An 18,189-nucleotide genomic window follows, 5' to 3' on the forward strand; every position below is an offset into this window, starting at 1 on the left:
AAAGCTCACAATTTCAGAATGGAATTACAGGCAAAGAGGACAAAATAAATAATGAAAGTATATTGCAGAGTTGTTTTATTATATACAATTTATCATTTTATATTACCATCTCAAAGGCCTACATTTAGAGTTGGGCGGTAGCCGTCAAAACCAGCGTTAGAGGCTCCTAACGCTGGTTTTTACCGCCCTCTGGTATTTGGAGTCAGTCATTAAAGGGTCTAATGCTCACTTTGCAGCCACGACTTTTCCATACCGCAGATCCCCTTACGTCAATTGCATATCCTATCTTTTCAATGGGATCTTTCTAACTCCGGTATTTAGAGTCGTGGCTGAAGTGAGCGTTAGAAATCTAACGACAAAACTCCAGCCGCAGAAAAAAGTCAGTAGTTAAGAGCTTTCTGTGCTAACGCCGGTTTATAAAGCTCTTAACTACTGTGCTCTAAAGTACACTAACACCCATAACCTACCTATGTACCCCTAAACCAAGGTCCCCCAACTCGATTAAATTTTTTTAACCCCTAATCTGCCGACCCCCACCTACGTTATACTTCTGTACCCCTAATCTGCTGCCCCTAACACCGCCGAACCCTATATTATATTTATTAACCCCTAACCTGCCCCCCACAACGTCGCCGCCAGCTACCTACAATAATTAACCCCTAATCTGCCAACCGCCACCTACGTTATCCTTATGTACCCCTAATCTGCTGCCCCTAACACCGCCGACCCCTATATTATATTTATTAGCCCCTAATCTGCCCCCCTCAACGTCGCCTCCACCTCCCTACACTTATTAACCCCTAATCTGCCGAGCGGATCTCACCGCTACTATAATAAAGTTATTAACCCCTAATCCGCCTCACTCCCGCCTCAATAACCCTATAATAAATAGTATTAACCCCTAATCTGCCCTCCCTAACATCGCCGACACCTAACTTCAATTATTAACCCCTAATCTGCCGACCGAATCTCGCCGCTACTGTAATAAATGGATTAACCCCTAAAGCTAAGTCTAACCCTAACCCTAACACCCCCCTAAGTTAAATATAATTTAAATCTAACGAAATAAATTAACTCTTATTAAATAAATTATTCCTATTTAAAGCTAAATACTTACCTGTAAAATAAACCCTAATATAGCTACAATATAAATTATAATTATATTATAGCTATTTTAGGATTTATATTTATTTTACAGGTAACTTTGTATTTATTTTAACCAGGTACAATAGCTATTAAATAGTTAAGAACTATTTAATAGCTAAAATAGTTAAAATAATTACAAAATTACCTGTAAAATAAATCCTAACCTAAGTTACAATTAAACCTAACACTACACTATCAATAAATTAATTAAATACAATATCTACAAATAAATACAATGAAATAAACTAACTAAAGTACAAAAAATAAAAAAGAACTAAGTTACAAAAAAATAAAAAAATATTTACAAACATCAGAAAAATATTTCAACAATTTTAAACTAATTACACCTACTCTAAGCCCCCTAATAAAATAACAAAGACCCCCAAAATAAAAAAATGCCCTACCCTATTCTAAATTACAAAAGTTCAAAGCTCTTTTACCTTACCAGCCCTGAACAGGGCCCTTTGCGGGGCATGCCCCAAAGAATTCAGCTCTTTTGCCTGTAAAAAACACACATACAATACCCCCCCCCCCAACATTACAACCCACCACCCACATACCCCTAATCTAACCCAAACCCCCCTTAAATAAACCTAACACTAAGCCCCTGAAGATCTTCCTACCTTATCTTCACCATACCAGGTTCACCGATCGATCCAGAAGAGCTCCTTCGATGTCTTGATCCAAGCCCAAGCGTGGGGCTGAAGATGTCCATGATCCGGCTGAAGTCTTCATCCAAGCGGGAGCTGAAGAGGTCCATGATCCGGCTGAAGTCTTCATCCAAGCGGGAGCTAAAGAGGTCCATGATCCGGCTGAAGTCTTCTATTAACGGCATCTTCAATCTTCTTTCTTCCGGATCCATGTTCATCCCGCCGACGCGGAACATCCATCTTCACCGACGACTTCCCGATGAATGACGGTTCCTTTAAGGGACGTCATCCAAGATGGCGTCCATCGAATTCCGATTGGCTGATAGGATTCTATCAGCCAATCGGAATTAAGGTAGGAAAATTCTGATTGGCTGATGGAATCAGCCAATCAGATTGAGCTCGCATTCTATTGGCTGATCGGAACAGCCAATAGAATGCAAGCTCAATCTGATTGGCTGATTGAATCAGCCAATCGGATTGAACTTGATTCTGATTGGCTGATTCCATCAGCCAATCAGAATTTTCCTACCTTAATTCCGATTGGCTGATAGAATCCTATCAGCCAATCGGAATTCGAGGGACGCCATCTTGAATGACGTCCCTTAAAGGAACCGTCATTCGTCGGGAAGTCGTCGGTGAAGATGGATGTTCTGCGTCGGCGGGATGAACATGGATCCGGAAGAAAGAAGATTGAAGATGCCGTTGATAGAAGACTTCAGCCGGATCATGGACCTCTTCAGCTCCCGCTTGGATGAAGACTTCAGCCGGATCATGGACATCTTCAGCCCCCCGCTTGGGCTTGGATCAAGACATCGTAGGAGCTCTTCTGGATCGATCGGTGAACCTGGTATGGTGAAGATAAGGTAGGAAGATCTTCAGGGGCTTAGTGTTAGGTTTATTTAAGGGGGGTTTGGGTTAGATTAGGGGTATGTGGGTGGTGGGTTGTAATGTTGGGGGGGGTATTGTATGTGTTTTTTTTACAGGCAAAAGAGCTGAATTCTTTGGGGCATGCCCCGCAAAGGGCCCTGTTCAGGGCTGGTAAGGTAAAAGAGCTTTGAACTTTTGTAATTTAGACTAGGGTAGGGCATTTTTTTATTTTGGGGGGCTTTGTAATTTCATTAGGGGGCTTAGAGTAGGTGTAATTAGTTTAAAATTGTTGTAATATTTTTCTAATGTTTGTAAATATTTTTTTATTTTTTGTAACTTAGTTCTTTTTTATTTTTTGTACTTTAGTTAGTTTATTTAATTGTAGTTATTTGTAGGTATTGTATTTAATTAATGTATTGATAGTGTAGTGTTAGGTTTAATTGTAGGTAATTGTAGGTATTTTATTTAATTAATTTATTGATAGTGTAGTGTTAGGTTTAATTGTAACTTAGGTTAGGATTTATTTTACAGGTAATTTTGTAATTATTTTAACTATTTTAGCTATTAAATAGTTCTTAACTATTTAATAGCTATTGTACCTGGTTAAAATAAATACAAAGTTACCTGTAAAATAAATATAAATCCTAAAATAGCTATAATATAATTTTAATTTATATTGTAGCTATATTAGGATTTATTTTACAGGTAAGTATTTAGCTTTAAATAGGAATAATTTATTTAATAAGAGTTAATTTATTTCGTTAGATTTAAATTATATTTAATTTAGGGGGGTGTTAGTATTAGGGTTAGACTTAGCTTTAGGGGTTAATACATTTATTAGAATAGCGGTGAGCTCCATTCGGCAGATTAGGGGTTAATGTTTGAAGTTTGGTGTCGGCGATGTTAGGGAGGGCAGATTAGGGGTTAATACTATTTATTATAGGGTTATTGAGGCGGGAGTGAGGCGGATTAGGGGTTAATAACTTTATTATAATAGCGGTGCGGTCCGCTCGGCAGATTAGGGGTTAATAAGTGTAGGCAGGTGGAGGCGACGTTGTGGGGGGCAGATTAGGGGTTAATAAATATAATATAGGGGTCGGCGGTGTTAGGGGCAGCAGATTAGGGGTACATAGGGATAATGTAAGTAGCGGCGGTTTATGGAGCGGCAGATTAGGGGTTAAAAAATATGCAGGTGTCAGCGATAGCGGGGGCGGCAGAATAAGGGTTAATAAGTGTAAGGTTAGGGGTGTTTAGACTCGGGGTACATGTTAGAGTGTTAGGTGCAGACGTAGGAAGTGTTTCCCCATAGCAAACAATGGGGCTGCGTTAGGAGCTGAACGCGGCTTTTTTGCAGGTGTTAGGTTTTTTTTCAGCTCAAACAGCCCCATTGTTTTCTATGGGGGAATCGTGCACGAGCACGTTTTTGAAGCTGGCCGCGTCCGTAAGCACTGCTGGTATCGAGAGTTGAAGTTGCGGTAAATATGCTCTACGCTCCTTTTTTGGAGCCTAACGCAGCCATTCTGTGAACTCTAAATACCAGCGGTATTTAAAAGGTGCGCCAGAAAAAAGCCAGCGTAGCTAACGCACCCCTTTGGCCGCAGAACTCTAAATCTAGGCGAAAGTGTTTAATGTCCCTTTAAGTCTCTTCATATATTTGAAGGTTTCTTTAATGTCACCTATTTCCCTTCTTTACTCTAAACTATACATTTTTAGATCATAGAGTCTTTCTCTGTACATTTCATATTTTAGACCATATACCATTTTAGTAGCCCTCCTTTGGACAGTTTCTAGTTTATTTAAATCCTTCTGGAGATATGGGGGTAGATTTACCCTAGTACGAGCGGGCATGATACGATGTAGCGTATCATGTTCGCTGCACATTGATAAATGCCGACAGCATACGCTATCAGCATTCATCATTGCACCAGCAGTTCTTGTGAACTGCTTGTGCAATGCCACCCCCTGCAGATTCGCGGCCAATCGGTCGCTAGCAGGGGATGTCAATCAACCCGATCGTATTCAATCGGGTTGATTTCTGTCCACGGCCTTAAGGCATGCGGATAATTTATGAAGTAGCGGTCTTCAGACTGCTGTTTCATAACTTCTGTTTCCGGTGAGCCTGAAGGTTCACGTGGAAACAGGGGCATTAAGCTCCATACGAAGCTTGCTAAATTGGCCCCATGGTCTCCAGAACTGTACACAATATTTAAGATGAGGCCTAACTAGGGATCTGTAAAGTGGTTAAGAACCTTAATATTTCTGCTACTAATACCTCTTCCAATGCAATCAAGTATCTGACTGGCCTTACTGGCTGCACTGTTGCATTGTGTACTGAATTTTAAATCATCTGAAATAATAATTCACAAGTCCTGTTTCTTTTTAGTTACAGTCAGTAATGTACCATTGAGACTATAATTGGCCTTTGGGTTTTTGGATCCTATATGCATAATTTTGCAACCCATTTATTTGCCAAGTCCTCTAGTTTTTTTTAATATCACTGCTTATTTGATCCACTCCTCCTGGAGCATCAACTCTGTTACAAATTTTTGTATCTTTAGCAAATAGGTCCAAGAACTGATTCTTGGGAAACACCACTAGTAACTGACCCCTCATTTGAATGTACTCCATTGAAACCCTATTCCTTCTATACTTAAGCCAGCATTCTACCCACTTAACAATCTTAGCATCTACTCCAAGGTAATAGATTTTATGAATAAGTTTGTTGTGTGGGACAGTGTCAAATGTTTTGCTAAAGTGTAGATATGCAGCATCCATCTACGGCTCCTCCCTGGTTTATTAATTTAGTTACATGATCAAAGAAATCAATCAGATTAGTAACAGTACTAATCTTTTTGGCTCCATAGGGAAAATAAGACTTTTACTAGGGATCAAATGTGTGTGTATATGTATGTTTGCATGTTTGTGTGTGTATGTATGTGTCTGTGTGTATGTATGTGTGTATATATGTGTATTTATGTGTGTGTGTATATGTATGTGTATGTATGTATGTATGTATTTATGTATGTATGTATGTGTATGTGTGTGTGTATATGTATGTGTATGTATGTATGTATATGTTTATGTATGTGTGTGTGTATGTATATGTATGTATGTGTGTGTGTATATGTATGTGTATGTATGTATGTATATGTTTATGTATGTGTGTGTGTGTATGTATGTGTGTGTGTATGTATATGTATGTATGTATGTGTGTGTGCGTGTATATGTATGTATGTATGTATATGTTTATGTATGTGTGTGTGTGTGTGTATGTATGTGTGTGTGTGTGTATGTATGTGTGTGTGCGTGTATATGTATGTATGTATGTATATGTTTATGTATGTATGTATATGTTTATGTATGTGTGTGTATGTATATGTATGTATGTATGTGTGTGTGCGTGTATATGTATGTATGTATATGTTTATGTATGTGTGTATGTATGTGTGTGTGTGTGTATGTATGTGTGTGCGTGTATATGTATGTATGTATGTATGTATGTATATGTTTATGTATGTGTGTGTGTATGTATGTATGTGTGTATGCGTGTATATGTATGTATGTATATGTTTATGTATGTGTGTGTGTATGTATATGTATGTATGTGTGTGTATGTATATGTATGTATGTATGTGTGTGTATGTATGTCTCTGTGTGTGTATGTATGTATGTGTGTTTGTATATGTGTACGTATGTGTGTATGTGTGTTTATATGTGTGTGTATATACGTATGTGTGAGTGTGTGTGTGTGTATATACATACGTATGTGTGAGTGTGTGTGTGTGTATATACATATGTGTGAGTGAGTGTGTGTATATACATATGTGTGAGTGAGTGAGTGAGTGAGTGAGTGAGTGTGTGTGTGAATTAAAATTCAGAGGAGAAAGGCATGCTGGTCTGAATAATTGAACAGATTATAGAAGCTGAAGGCGGTTGTTAGTAAATGTAACTCACTTTGTTAGATTTATTAACTTCTTCATTTTTACAAGTATTCACATTCAGCTAGATTACAAGTTTTGCGTTATGAGTGAAAAAGCATAACGAGGCTTTTTCCCTACCGCTGCTATTACAAGTCTTGCCAGAATAGCTGTACCGCACACCTTTTTGGCCGTCACGCAACATCAGTACCGCACTTTAAGAAAATTCCTATTTCAATGGGACTCTCATATCGCCGGTATTACGGTTTTGCGGTGAGGTCAAAAAGTGAGCGGTACACTCTAAAATGACAAGATCTGTAGCGCCATCTAAAGTCAGTAGTTATGAGTTTTACTCTACAAAGCTGTACCATAAGACTCATAACTAAATACCCATAAACTACCTATTAACCCCTAAACTGAGGCCCTCCTGCATCGCAAACACTATAATACATTTATTAACCCCTAATCTGCCACTCCAGACATCGCAGCCACTATTAAAATGTATTAACCCCTATTCCGCCACTAACCGACTTCGTCGCCACTATAATAAAATGATTAACCCCTAAACCGCCGCCCTCCCGCATTGCAAACACTATTTGAATATTATTAACCCCTAATCTGCCGTCCGGCCACACCGCCGCTATAATAAACCTATTAACCACTAAACCGCAAGCCCCCCACAACGAAATATACTAAATTAAACTATTAACCCCTAAACCTCTTGCCTCCCACATCACTACATAAATATATTAACCCCAAAACCTAACCCTAACCCTAACGTAACCCTAGCCCTAAGCATAACCCTAACCCTAACGTAACCCTAAGCATAACCCTAACCCTAACACCCCCTAACTTAAATATAATTAAAATAAATCTAAATAAAACTTACAATTATTACCTAAATACAGTAATTCCTATTTAAAACTAAATGCATTCTTATCTATAAAATAAAACCTAAGCTAGCTACAAAATAACTAATAGTCATAATATTGTAGCTAGCTTAGGTTTTATTTTTGTTTCACAGGTAAGTTTGTATTTATTTTAACTAGGTAGACTAGTTAGTAAATAGTTATTAACTATTTACTATCTACCTAGTTAAAATAAATACTAATTTACCAGTAAAATAAAACCTAACCTGCCTCACACTAAAACCTAACATTACAATAAAATGAAATAAATTAAATTACAAAAAAATAAACACTAAATTACACAAAATAAAAAACGAAATTATCAAAAATAAAAACAAATTACTCCTAATCTAATAGCCCAATCAAAATAAAAAATCCCCCCAAAATAAAAAAAAAACCCTAGTCTACACTAAACTGCCAATGGCCCTTAAAAAGGGCCATTTGCTGGGCATTTCCCCAAATAAATCAGCTCTTTTACCTGTAAAGAAAAATACAAAAAAAACCCCAACAGTAAAACCCACCACCCACACAACCAACCCCCAAATTAAAACCTATCTAAATAAACCTAAGCTAACCATTGCCCTGAAAAGGGCATTTGGATGTGCATTGCCCTTAAAAGGGCATTTTGCTTTTTACTGCCAAAACCCTAAGCTAAAAATAAAACCCACCCTATAAACCCTTAAAAAAACCTAACACTAACCCCAACGATCCACAGTTTTCGAAGACCGGACATCCATCCTCATCCAGGCGGCAGAAGTCTTTATCCAATCGGACAGAAGTCTTCATTGAAGCCGGCAGAAGTCTTCATCCAAGCGTGCAGAAGTCTTCATCCAGATGGCATCTTCTATCTTTATCCATCCGGCGCGGAGCGGGTCCATCTTCAAGATATCCGGCACGGAGCATCCTCTTCTTCTGATGGTCAACGTAGAATGAAGTTTCCCTTTAAGGTACGTCATCCAAGATGGCGTCCCTCACATTCCGATTGACTAATTGAATTCTATCAGCCAAGAGGAATTAAAGGGGAAAAATCCTATTGGCTGTTGCAATTAGCCAATAGGATTGAGCTTTCATCCTATTGGCTGATCCAATCAGCCAATAGGATTGAGCTTGCATTCTATTGGCTGATTGGATTCTATCAGCCAATCGGAATGTGAGGGATGCCATCTTGGATGACGTACCTTAAAGGGAAACTGCCGGATGGATGAAGATAGAAGATGCCGTCTGAATGAAGACTTCTGCCCGCTTGGATGAGGACTTCAGCCCACTTGGATGAAGACTTCTGCCGGCTTCGATGAGGACTTCTGCCCGCTTGGATGAAGACTTCTGCCGCCTGGATGAGGAAGGATGTCCGGTCTTCGAAAACTGTAAGTGGATCATCGGGGGTTATTGTTAGTTTTTTTTAAGGGTTTATTGGGTGGGTTTTATTTTTAGCTTAGGGTTTGGGTAGTAAAATAGCTAAATGCCCTTTTAAGGGCAATGCCCATCCAAATGCCTTTTCAGGGCAATGGTTAGCTTAGGTTTATTTAGATAGGTTTTTATTTGGGGGGTTTGGTTGTGTGGGTGGTGGGTTGTTTGTATTTTTTTTTACAAGTAAAAGAGCTGATTTCTTTGGGGCAATGCCCCGCAAAAGGCCCTTTTAAGGGCCATTGGCAGTTTAGTGTAGGCTAGGGTTTTTTTTATTTTGGGGGAGCTTTTTTATTTTGATAGGGCTATTAGATTACGAGTATTTCGTTTTTATTTTTTATAATTTCGTTTTTTATTTTATGTAATTTAGTGTTTTTTTGTAATTGAGATAATTGTATTTGATTAATTTAATTTAATTTATTTTATTGTAATGTTAGTTTTTAGTGTAGGCAGGTTAGGTTTTATTTTACAGGTAACTTTGTATTTATTTTAGCTTGGTAGTTAGTAAACAGTTAATAACTATTTAATAACTAGTCTACCTAGATAACATAAATACAAACTTACCTGTGAAATAAAAATAAAACCTAAGATATCTACAATATTAGTTATATTGTAGCTAGCTTAGGTTTTATTTTACAGGTATTTAGTTTTAAATAGGTATTATTTAGTTAATAATTGTAAGTTTTATTTAGATTGATTTTAATTATCTTTGTTTGGGGGTGTTAGGGTTAGGGTTAGACTTAGGATTACGTTAGGGTAATGCTTAGGGTTAGGGTTACGTTAGGGTTATTTTTAGGGGTTAATATATTTATTTAGTCTTAGTGATGTTGGAAGCCAGAGGTTTAGAGTTTAATAACTTTAGTATAGTGGTGGCGACATTGGGTGCGGCATATTAGGGGTTAATAGTTTTATGTAGGTGGCGGCGATGTTAGGGGCAGCAGATTAGGGGTGTTTAGACGTGGTTTTTATGTTAGGGTGTTAAACATAACTTTTTTTTTTCCCATAGACATCAATGAGGCTGCGTTACGGAGCTTTTATTTTCGCGATCGCAGGTGTTAGGCTTTTTTTTTTGCCGGCTCTCCCCATTGATGTCTATGGGGAAATCGTGCACGAGCATGTCAAAGCAGTGCTTGTATTTGGGTGAAGCATGGAGCTCAATGCCACCATATCGCCCGCGCAAGCCAAGTTTTTTCAAACCTGTAATAGCAGTGCTATAGGGAGGTGATCGGTGAAAATAATGTACACGAAATTAGCGAGCAGCCATAACGCCATATCTTGTAATCTTGCTGTCTATTATATAATCAACATCAACATCAAGGTATTAGAGAAACTGGAGTGAATGGACAGTATGATTTTAGTGAATCTACTTCACAAGACAAAAGAATATTGAGTAAAATTATTTCATTACCACTCATCAGTCCCCCCTTACCTATGTTTATAGCGGATACATGTGATATAAAATAGCTTTCAACATCCAAATTATCTGACTGAGCCACAACAGACCTGTGTTTTTATTTATCACCCTGCATTCCTCAAGGATATACCTGTACCAACTTCACTTGAAAAAGAGCCATTTAACTATATCTTGTTCAATTACGCAGAAAACTGATGTTTAACGCCAAGAAATAAAAAATGAGATAGGCTGAATATTTTGCTTTTGGTTAGCTTTAAAGACCTGGGCAATCAGACATCGTTTGTCCACTAATATACCAGCAAAGGCTGCAACACATTTTATCTGGCCCTCAAGGGGTTAATCCCTTCCCTAGCAATAGAACCAGTAATAAGCTGGCCCTCTGTAAATTTAAGAGTTAACACTTACCTGAATTGGCTAGGCCTCATTTATTACAGTCTGTGGTGGGGATCTAGATGGACTGCATGTGATACAAAGGATGAAAATGCAATTTATCATCTCACACAAACTTATGGCGAGTCACTAGGCAGCAAATTACCATGAAAATTATTAAGGAGGGGGGTAATTGTCACTTTAGGCACCTATTAACCCACACAATCCTCAAGGTATCTGCAGCTCTATTTACTTATCAGATATCAACACAAATAGATCAAATTTATTAGTTTGTACTTAAAATGTTCTGAAACGGTAGACTCTTCATACTATGTATAAGACAAGATATGGACTTCAACATGACCTTATCATGTGGATATTTCAAATCTATTAGAATTCTCTGGCTATTGTGTGCACGACATTATTGTTCTTTATAATGAAACCATCATCAGTATTCTAGTCCATCAGAAAACACATTTAGAGCAGTGCTCTTGTTCATACAACAAACAGACATGGCCAACACCATTTCACAGGGGCGTAGCATAGACATTACATTTTAACAGCTATAATAAGCCATCGGAATACCTGCAGTGTTACAGTGAGTTCACACATGGATGTATATGTACACACAAAGAAATGACTAAATACTTCATGAACAATGAAAAATTAAATATACCCTGGAGCAGTGGGCGATTTAAGTTTTTTTTTTACTTATCTCACCCTGAATCAAATTTTCCCAATTGGCCTTTTGACTGTCTTTTATCATGTCATTAACTAATTTATTGCGATCAGCTGAACTCTCTGTCCTATAAATGTAACACTGCTATGGGGTAGCATTGCAGGTTTAGATAGCATTATTGTAACATCTGTTCACATCTCTTAAGTGAACATTTATAAGTGAGGCACTAAGAATTGGGTAAAATAATTATACAAGAATTCAACAAGGATTGGACAAGGGACAAGGCAAGTTCTGTTGTAATTCTGTGTTTTATCCACTGTTTGACTATTTTGTAAAAATGCTCAATATCTTTATATTCCTTTTTGCCACCTCTCCATAACAAACGACTTTACTCAATTACTCCTTCTCCCTCACCACCTGCACTGCTCATTAGCCAATGTCTCTCAACCTCACCTTACTTTTGTATTCATGAACTTCAGACATTACTAAAGACTCTCTCTCCCCCTTGCACCTCATCCCAAAAACAGTCTCATTACTGCAAATCTGCATCTCTTCTAATGTCACTCTCCCTTGCTCATACTAGCTGCTGGCGACATCTCCCCTAATCCTGGTCCCCCACAACTTCCTAGCCTCTGTAACCTTAATCTCATTCCTCTTTCTTCTAAAGCCATCACCCCCTTAACTTGTGCACACTGGAACTCTCGCTCTGTTTGCAACAAGATCACTTCTATCCATTATCTCTTTATCTCCCACTCTCTCAATCTTCTAGTTCTCACAGAAACCTGGTTCTCTCCTTCAGACACAGCTTCCACCACTGCACTGTCACATGGGGTTCTTCACTTCAGCCACACTCCTAGGTCTGATAATATACAAGGAGGGGGTGTTGGTATTTTACTTTCCTCTCGTTGCACCTTTCAACAAATACAGCCCTTCTCTTCCCTTACATTTTCTTCATTCAAAACACACACAATTTGTTTATTCTCTCCCCTCTTTATACACATTGCAGTCATATACCGCCCCCCGGCTCATCAACTTTATATTTCTAGATCACTTTGCTGCCTGGCTACATTATTTCCTTTCCTCGGATACCCCTGCCCTAATTCTTGGCAACTTTAACCTCCCTGTTGACAATCCGACTGCCTCCTCTGCAAAACAAATTCTGCAACTCACTTCCTCTTTCGGCCTGTCTCAATGGACTGACTCTCCCACTCACAAAGATGGTCACTCCCTTGATCTGACTTTCAGCTATCAATATCTCATACTTCACAAACTCCCCTTTTCCTCTTTATGACCATCATTTCCTCACTTGTAACATCATATCCCTCCCTACATCTCTCCCTCCTTCTACCCCTCACACCAAACTTCACAGAAGCATAAAGTCATTAGATCAGCAACAGCTCACTAGCTCTCTCGAACCTCTCCTCTCTTCCATCCCCTCCTTTTCCTGCCCTGATGAATCTATCTGCCACTACAACTCCACCCTTACATCGGCCCTTGACAATCTGGCCCCACCTACCATAGCTCGGAAATCATACACTCATCCTCAGCCCTGGCATACTCCTCTGACATGGTACCTATGCAGATGTTCACGTACTGCTGAGCGACACTGGAAAAAATCTCGGAGTTCAGCTGACTTTCTTTACTATAAGTTCATCTTGAACTCTTACTTTTCTGCCCTTAATCTATATAAGCAACATTACTTCTCCACTCTTATATCTACTCTTTCTTCAAACCCAAACGTCTGTTCTCCACATTTAATACTCTTCTCTGTCCACTCCCACCTCCTACTACAACTTCTCTCTCAGCTCAAGATTTTGTCAGCTACTTCAATAACAAAATCGACTCCATCAGAAATGAAATCAGCTCTCAACATGCTACCGGTCTCACACACCCCCAAAACCTCACAATCATCCAAAACCCACATAGCCATACATTTATCACTTTTGCCCCTGTTACAGAGGATGACAATTCTAACCTTATACTATCCTCTAACCTCACTACCTGTCCTCTCAACCCCATCCCCTCACAGCTACTCCCCTCCCTCTCTTCTACCCTTAACCCTATACTCACACACATCTTCAACCTCTCCTTAAGCACTGGTATATTTCCCTCATCTCTTAAACATGCACTGGTCACACATCCTCAAAAAAACTTCTCTCAATCCAACCTCCCAATCCAACTACCACCTTATTTCCCTACTCCCTCTTGTCTCAAAGCTTCTCGAAAAGCTAGTATATGTACTTCTATTCCATTTCCTAAACTCCCTCCTTGACCCATATCCTTAACTCCCTCCTTGACCCACTGCAATCTGGATTTCTCCCCCTTCACTCCACATAGACAGCAATTGTTAAGGTTACCAACGACTTACTTACAGCAAAATCCAAAGGCCACTTCTCTCTGCTTATCCTCCTTGATCTGTCTGCAGCCTTTGATACTGTTGACCACCCTCTTTTGCTCCAAACCCTACAATCCCTCAGCATTTGTGACACAGCTCTCTTGTGGTTCTCTTCCTATCTGTCTAACTGTTCCTTTAGTGTAGCCTTCTCTGGGGCTTCCTCTGCCCTGTTACCACTTTCTGTTGGGGTACCGCAAGGCTCTGTCCTCGGTCCCCTTCTATTCTTAATCTACACGTCATCGTTAGGTTACTTAATAAAGTCCCAGAGGTTTCAATATCATTTGTATGCCAATGACACCCAAATCTACCTCTTGTCACCAGACATATCTTCTTCCTTGCAAACCCATGTCACTAACTGTCTTTCTCATATCTCATCTTGGATGTCTTCTCACTAACTTAAGCTAAATCTCTCCAAAACTGAGCTTCTTATTTTCCCCCTTCTTCAAAAATCTCCACCCCCTACTTCTCTATAACTGTCAATAACTACATCATTACCCTACCCCACATGCTCGATTACTTGGGGTCGCACTTGACACAGATCTTTCTTTCACTCCTCACATTCAGTCCTTGGCTAAAGCCTGCTGCTTCCAACTTAAAAACATCTCTAAAATTAGACATTTCCTTGCAGACACAACTAAGATTGTAACCCACTCTCTCATCCTTACCCACCACGACTACTGCAACCCCATCCTCTCTGGTCTCCCTAGCTGCCGCCTAGCTCCTTTACAATCCATAATGAATGCCCCTGCCAGGCTCACCTTCCTTACACATCGCTGTTCATCTGCTGCAACCCTCTGCAAATCCCTTTACTGGCTTCCTCTTGCCTCTAGGCTTAAAAACAAAATTCTGACTCTGACATACAAAGCCCTGAACTGCACTGCTCCCCCCTACATCTCAGACCTTGTCTCCAGATACTCTCCCTCCCGTCCCCCTCGCTCTTCTCACAATCTCCTATTCTCCTCCTCTCTTGTTAGCTCATTACACTTCCATTTACAAGACTTCTCCAGACTGGCTTCCATCTTGTGGAACTCTCTGCCTCACTCCACAAGACTCTCCCCTAGTTTTGAAAGCTTCAAGCACTCACTAAAGACTGTACTATTCAGGGGTACAACCTACACTAACCTTCCTATCTCCACTGCTATCCCCTTGAACCCCTTAGAATGTAAGCCTATGAGCCCAGCTGTTTGTAGATCACCCTCATAAGAGCTGACTACAGCAGTGAAACTCTTAGCAGGGCCATCTACCCATTTGATCCCTATAAATGTTACCTTGCATACCGCCTATGTTTATAGCGCTGCAGAATAGGTTGGCACTCTACAAAAACCTGATGATGATAATAATAAAAATAAATGTAAATAATTTAAAGAGACAGTAAAGTCAAAATTAAACATATATGCATTGAATAGAGCATGACAATTTAAACAACTTTCCAATTTAATTCTATTATCAGCTTTCTTGGTATCCTTTGTTAAAGAGTAACCATAGGTGAGCTCATGAGCGTGCATGTGTATTTAGCCATCTGGCAGCAGTGTTTGCAACAATGTTTATAGCAATGTTATACATAGCTGCAAACATAGCTGCCATATAATGCTACAAACACTGTGACAGCAGAGCTTGCAACTATGTATTACATTTTTTAAGCATTTTTGCAAACACTTGCCTGATGGTTAAGGACACATGCACGTTTCTGAACTCACCTAGTATTACTCTTTAACAAAGGATACCAGTAGAACTAAGCAAAAGTGATAATAGTACTAAATTGTTTAAAATGGCATGCTATATCTGAATCAGGGAATTTTAATTTTGACTTTACTATCCCTTTAACAAATAACCGGCTAGATTACGAGTTTTGTGTTAAGCTGAAAAAGCAGCGTTAACAGGTCCTAACGCTACTTTTTCACTACCGCTGCTATTACGAGTCTTGCAGGTTTAGGGGCACCGCACACTTCTTTGGCCTTACTGCAAAACGACTTACGTAAACTTCGTAAACCCTTTTTTCTTTGGGACTTCCATAGCGCTGGTATTACGAGTCTGTCCTGAGAGGCCAAAAAGTGAGTGGTACACCCTCTACCTCCAAGATTCGTAACGCATTCTAAAGTCAGTAGTTATGAGTTTTACACTACAACGTTGTAGCATAAAACTCATAACTAAAGTGCTAAAAAGTACACTAACACCCATAAACTACCTATTAACCCCTAAACCGAGGCCCGCATCGCAAACACTATAATAACATTTTTAACCCCTAATCTGCCGATCCGAACATCGCCGCCACTAGAATAAACATATTAATGAGTAAAGAAAAGAGCAGGCACTGCATACACGGTTTAATGCAAAAAACATCCAAATTGTATTGGTTGAAAAATACAGTAAATACCAATCCAAAGTAGTTAGGGTAATCCATCAAAGTAACTCCAAGACAGGGTGTGCTGTGGATCTATGAGTAAGCGCCTGTAGGGGGCGCAAAACTCGTCAGATCATTGACACTGTCCACACCATACCCTGTCTTGGAGTTACTTTGATGGATTACCCTACCTACTTTGGATTGGTAATTACTGTATTTTTCATCCAATAAAATTTGGGACGTTTTTTGCATTAAACTGTGTATGCAGTGCCTGCTCTTTTCTTTACTCATACATACCACGGAGGTTTGGTTCACCGCCATTGGCTACGGCACTCCGGGAATAGTAGGTCACACGGCAACGCAGCTTTCACTTCAGGTTTGACCGGACTGAGGGAGACCGGGTGCTGGAGACGCCGGACCAACTTTCTTTCTACCTAATAAACATATTAACTCCTAAACCGCCGTAATCCCGCCTCGCAAACACTAGTTAAATATTATTAACCCCTAATCTGCCGCCCCTAACATCGCCGCCACCTACAATATACTTATTAACCCCTAATCTGACGTCGCCAATGTCGCCGCCACTATATTAAATGTATTAATCCCTAAATCTAAGTCTAACCCTAAAACTAATACCCCCTAACTTAAATTTAATTTAAATAAATCTAAAGAAAATGACTATAATAACTAAATTATTCCTATTTAAAACTAAATTCCTATAAAATAAACCCTAAGCTAGCTACAATATAACTAATAGTTACATTGTAGCTATCTTAGGGTTTATTTTTATTTTACAGACAAGTTTGTATTTATTTTAACTAGGTAGAATAGTTATTAAATAGTTATTAACTATTTAATAACTACCTAGCTAAAATAAATACAAATTGACCTGTAAAATAAAACCTAACCTAAGTTACACTAACACCTAACACTACACTACAATTAAATAAATTAACTAAATTAAATACAATTAAATAAATTAAATTAGCTAAATCACAAAAAACACTAAATTACAGAAATTAAAAAACAAATTACAAGATCTTTAAACTAATTACACCTAATCTAATAGCCCTATCAAAATAAAAAAAGCCCCCCAAAATAAAAAAACCCTAGCCTAAACTAAACTATGAATATCCATTAAAAGGGCCTTTTGCAGGGCATTGCCTCAAAGTAATCAGCTCTTTTACCTGTAAAAAAAAATATACAAATACCCCCCCAACAGTAAAACCCACCACCCACACAACCAACCCCCCAAATAAAATGCTAACTAAAAAAACCTAAGCTCCCCATTGCCCTAAAAAGAGCATTTGGATGGGCATTGCCCTTAAAATGGCATTTAGCTCTTTTGCAGGTCCAAACCCTAATCTAAAAATAAACCCACCCAATACACCCTTAAAAAAATCCTAACACTAACCCCCGAAGATTCACTTACCGGAAGAAGTCTTCATCTAAGCAACAAGATGTCCTCAATGAAGCCAACAGAAGTGGTCTTCCAGACGGGCAGAAGTGGTCCTCCAGACGGGCAGAAGTCTTCACCCAGACGGCATCTTCTATCTTCATCCTCCCGATGCGGAGCGGCTCCATCTTCAAGACATCCGACGCGGAGCATCCTCAGAATCTAAGGGACGCCATCTTGGATGATGTCAGTTAAAGAGATATTCATTCGGAAGAAGCTGTCGTTTGAAGAGGATGCTACGCGTCGGATGTCTTGAAGATGGACCCGCTCCGCGCCGGAAGGATGAAGATAGAAGATGCCATCTGGATGAAGACTTCTGCCCATCTGGAGGACCACTTCTGCCGGCTTCGTTGAGGGCATCTTGCCGCTTGGATGAAGACTTCTCCCGGTAAGTGAATCTTCGGGGGTTAGTGTTAGGATTTTTTTAAGGGTGTATAGGGTGGGTTTAATTTTTTAGATTAGGGCTTTGGGCCTGCAATAGAGCTAAATGCCCTTTTTAAGGGCAATGCCCATCAAAATGCCCTTTTTAGGGCAAAGGGCAGCTTAGGTTTTTTTAGTTAGTATTTTATTTGGGGGTTGGTTGTGTGGGTGGTGGGTTTTACTGTTGGGGGGGTTGTTTGTATTATTTTTTTTTACAGGTAAA

This window comes from Bombina bombina, chromosome 9 (genome assembly GCF_027579735.1).
Source record: "Bombina bombina isolate aBomBom1 chromosome 9, aBomBom1.pri, whole genome shotgun sequence".
Lineage (NCBI taxonomy): Eukaryota > Metazoa > Chordata > Amphibia > Anura > Bombinatoridae > Bombina > Bombina bombina.